This window comes from Apium graveolens, chromosome 3 (assembly GCF_009905375.1).
Source record: "Apium graveolens cultivar Ventura chromosome 3, ASM990537v1, whole genome shotgun sequence".
NCBI classification, from domain to species: Eukaryota; Viridiplantae; Streptophyta; class Magnoliopsida; order Apiales; family Apiaceae; genus Apium; species Apium graveolens.
In genome coordinates, this window is record NC_133649.1 from 148,859,360 (window position 1) to 148,864,790 (window position 5,431).

Consider the following 5,431-nt stretch of genomic DNA (forward strand, 5'->3'; position numbering starts at 1 on the left):
TTGTTTGAATTGATTGCCATTTGATATCTATAATGTTTAAAATGCATAAGATAAATTAGTCTACAGATGATTATTAAATTATGTTCAAGTGATTATTCATATATATTCAAAATATATATCTCCCACTATTTTATCAAATTAATAGCCCTAACTATTAATTTGGAAAGAGTATCTCTTATATACTTTCTAGTGAGCCAAGATCCAAATTTTCATAACGTTTTAGTTCAGCTTTGGCTTTACTCCTAAAACATGATTTAATAAGGTAGACAACATTTGTCAATTATATCAACTATCTAACTCTTGGATAGTTTAGTGGAACAACATTTATTCTTATTTATCCAATAAATCTCACCAAACTCTATGCCTCTAAGTTCAAAATCCTATTTTGGTAACTTAGTTAAGTTAAAACCCAAAAGTTTAAAAAGTATCATATACTTCAACATGCCGTCCCACGATAGATGGGAGTACTTTGTTCTGGCGAACCCACTCCTTATCGATCTAGGGTTTAGCGCGTTGGACATATTGGAAGGCATCTAAATAACTTAATATAAACATTAGGGTTTTGTTAGTATTATAACGATCATGATCCCATCATAAAGACATTCCCAATTTTTTCTTGAATAAAATACTTCAAATCAATACTCGTCAATGGTTTGATTTCCAGGTAGTGGAGGAGTCACATCAGTTTCGCTTAAAACCCACAGCCTTACAAGTTCAATGAACCCGTTGTTGACAAAATCGCCCCATGTCGGAAATAAAGAAGATTCTTATTTCCTTCCGTGTTTCATAAACACGAGAATCTCATGATCGTTTGTAAATTTTAAAATCTTGAGTCATTATAGATTTTATCTTGTTTAGGCATGGCATGGGTGACGTATCTAATATATACATTCATGCATGATTAATCTAATTAAAGCATCGTTAACTATTCTATACATACATTCATACATCAATATGTAAAGTGCGGTATGTAAATGTGCTTGGTTATGGCCTTTATCCTATGTGATCCTTTCAAGCTAATGAAAGGATCAAGATCAATCTATGGTGAATAATATAAATACAATTACAATTACAAGTCTTCATTCTTCTTGTCTCGATTGCTACTTCTCCTCTTGGATCATTCCTTCTTGAAGTACATTACATAAAAACAACCTATACTAATGTACTTACATAAGAAAACTCGAGTTACATTCGAGGTAAAATAGTTACAAGAATAATGAAAATGACATGCAAGTCGTATTTATAAAACCAAAACCATAAAATTTAATCTAAAGGTCTTATGGCCATAACCAGCACCATGCTCAAGTAAACTAATAAAGAACTTTGAGAAAAAAATAAAATAAAGCGGGGGTCCGGGGCGGCAGCCCCTGGGCGGAGTCCGGGGCGGCATCCCCGGGCAGGGGTTTGGGTGAGGCAGCCCCCGGGCGGGGTCCGGGGGCGGCAGACCCCGGCTGGGGTCGAGCTTCTTGACTTTTTGGTTGAAGTATCTTGGTGTCCTCGCTTGTTGAGCCTGGACTTGAAGATTTTCCTCGTTGCGAGTTTCTTCAAGTAGGACTTTTTGAAACTTGAGTCCCTCAATGCTTGAGATCTTGTCAAAAGCTTCGACTCTCGGGGAGGATAATGAAATTTCAACTGGAATGAACACTTTAACTTTGTATACCATTCTAAAGGTGTTCTACTGTCGAAGTTCATGGGGTTATCCTATACACCCATAGGACGTTTGGAAGCTCGTCTAGACAACTACGAGGGATCTCTTCAATCCTCTTTTTCAGGACCTTGGAGTATTTTTCTATTTATAACTTCCACTTGTCCATTAGCTTGAGGATAAGCCACTGAAGCTTTAAAGTATTGGATGTTGAGCTATTTTAGAGTGGATTCAAATTTCTCCCCCACGAACTGGGTGCCGTTGTCTGTGATGATGATTCGAGGTATTCTAAACTGAAACACTATAAACTCCATAAAGAATTTGGTCATGTCATTTTCCCTGATCTTTGATAGTGGTTTTGCCTCTACCCACTTTGTGGAATAATCAATTGCAATTGCAATGTCTTGTGCCTGGGAAGTTGATCGTGGGAAGGGTCCAATGATATCAATTCCCCATTGGAAAGGGAAACGGGTTAGTCACTGGAATTAGGGGTGTCGTGGGTTTGTGAGATACATGTGAATGCAGTTGACATGCTTTACATTTGTGAATGTATTCTTCAAAATCTTTTCTCGTTATCGGGCAATAGAATTCTTTTGACTGGTATTTACAGTAAACCAAACAGGGCACGCAGAAGAGCTACATGGAATCGAATAAGAAACTTGGCTAGGGACAACAACCTACTATGGTGTCTGATAGGGGACATGAACAATGTAACTAGATAGGGAGATAAGAGGGGAGGACCACTGTACCTGTCATGGTTGATACAGGGTTTTCAAGATGTTCTTGAAGAGTGTGAACTGACTGACATGGAGCTCTGTGGATATCCCCATACACGTGAAAGAGGGAGAGGCGTAGTTAAATGGGTAGAAATACGACTTGGTAGAGCTCTGATTTCTCAAGAATGACTAGTGTGTTTTAGGAAGCCAAATTAACAAACTTAGAGGTGTCAACCTCACATCACTGTCCCATACTACTCGAGCCAACCCTTGAGAAGAAAGGTTCAGGTCCAAGATATTTTTGATTTGAAAATGCCTGGATATATGACCCAATATGCAGTAATATCTTAGAAAAGGCTTGGGAGAATAATACATTACAATCTTTTAGTGATAAACTTATTGCTTGATCGAAGATATTGGCATAATGGGGTGGAGAGATGACTGGACAGTTCAAGAAGCGTATAGATCATAACAAGAAAATCATAAAAATGGTAAGAGGACGTAGGGAAGACCTCTGAGTTAAGCAATTCCAAGATGAAAACAGGAATCTAACAGAAATTCCTATACAACAAGAAGTTTTTTTAGAACAAATTACAAAACAACTGTGGTTAAAGAAAGGGGACTCAAATAGTAAATTCTTTCATGCTAGTGCCAAAGTAAGAAGAAAGAAGAATCAGATTAGCTTCTTGAATGATGAGAATGGAAATAAAGTCGAATGGGATACTAGATTACAAAATTTAATGAAAAGGTACTTTTTAGATTTGTTCACGACATCAAACACAAAATGGAGAAGTACTGTGGTGGATTATATGCACAGTCCAATTATAATGGAGCATAATGAGAGTTTTATGCAACCATTTTAATTCAGGAAGTCAAGAAATCATTATTTCAAATGCATCCTGACAAGTCACAAGACCCGATGGGATGAGTCCTAGGTTCTATCAGAAACACCGGAAAATTATAGGATGATATTATTAGGGATTCGAGCATAAAAACGCAACGGAAAAACAAAAAATTTCGAATCCCTACCACAGAATATATGTATAATGAACGGTTAATTACGGAGAGTAGATGTTTTACCTTAAAGTGCTTTACAATTATGGTTGTCAAAAGGAGATCTTAGCTTTAACCGAACACCACATATCCCGCCTTGACGATCTACGCCATAGAGGTATCCACACGAAAGCAGGTATGGAGGAGGCGAGTACTAGCACCAAGAACGGGCCTGTTTTCCCCTCTCTCTCTCACCTTTAGCTGCTAGGGTTTTATGTTTTTTTTATTTAATAAAAATGTAACCCTAATTTTAGCCTTAAAAATGTTTATATAGTGAGGCCAAAATCAGTCCTAACCCTAATCCAAGTTAGAGTTTATTAAAATCTGAAATTCTATTTATTTAATAATTAAGTTTAACTCAATTACTAAATAACAACTGAATTTCGGATTTAATAATATACAAATTCGAAATTCATTTACCAACTTAATTAATAATAAATAATTCAAATTTCCCCTTTTAATTCAAATCCGAATTTTAATTAAATATTCCTCCATGCTTTCTTTGTGCGATCCTATAGGTTATTATTACGTTGGCAATAATTTAAATATCTCATATTTAAATTATAAACAATGAGTGGCATCTAGTAATACATCATTACTACCCAAGTAATAATTATTAAATCGGTGATCAATTAAACCTTTCGTGAATAATGTACAATGTATTATAATCCCTTTAGCCTTATATTATAGATCAAACTCGAGGCATGCATTATGTCATCCTCTTAACTATAATACTTGACTAGGGACCTTTAGGAATATCAATACTATTCTCATAATCTCATTTCTAAGTCACGTACTTAGAGATATAGATTTACATATCATATTCCAAGGACATTTATTAATATAACATCTTATCGCATAAAATAAAGATATAATAAATTACTAAAGAATAATCCATATAATCATAATTAATAATCCAAATGTTTCATAATATAAACATAATAGTATTGTCTCTTGGGCAAAAACACTAACAGATATATCATAAGGGTGGTCCAGCACTTCCTTTAGGTAACATCCACAAACATCGTCTTGGTATCGAAAAAACCAATTCAATGTCAATCCAAGACTTACGACACATCTCATTGTGCAACGTAATTTACAAGGTGGTTTTTAGGTTTTGACAAACAGATTGAATGAAGCTATTGGTCTAATTATATCTTAGAATCAAAGTGCTTTTATACATGGACATCTGATCAGTGATAATATTATAGTAGCATATAAAGTTATGAATTACATAAGAAGAATGATGAAGGGAAAACAAGGATGGATGGCTTTTAAACTAGAGATGAGCAAGGCATTCGATAGGGTGGATTGGGGGGTATTTTCATGCTATTTTATGAAAGTTGGGCTTCAATGAAACAGTGGTAAATAGACTTATATTATGTGTTACTTTTGTTAACTATAAAATCTGTAATTCTGGGAGAGAGTTTGGTAGAATTATACTAGGTAGAGGACTTCGTCAAGGAGACCATTATCATCTTATTTGTTCTTGATTTATATAGAACCGTTCTCAACGATCATGAGGAGATTTGAAAGCTACGTTCTTCTAAGAGGCATCAAAGTGCCTAGGTCATCCCCTTCCATATCCTATATGTTATTTCTAGAAGACTCGTATATCTTCTGCAAGGCGACACCAGAAATTGTATTGAGAGTATCCAACATGTTGAACATCATTGAACGTGCATTAGGATAAAAAAATTAAAAAACATAAATCGAGTGCAATGTTAAGCCACAATGTACCAACGCAATCTAAGCAAGAAATCTGTGGAATACTATGCAAGAAATGGAGAGAATCATGTGTGAATACTGGTGGCAAACTTCAGCAAAGAAAAAGAAAAATATTCACTGGATATTATGGGAACATATGTTCCAACCAAGAACTGCAAGGGGTATGGGTTTCAATACCTACATAGTTTCAAAATTGCACTTTTAAAAAAGAAAGCGTGAAGATTAGTCACAAACACAGATAGTCTGGTGGCAAGATTCTTCAAAGCAAGGTATTATCCAAACTGTAACT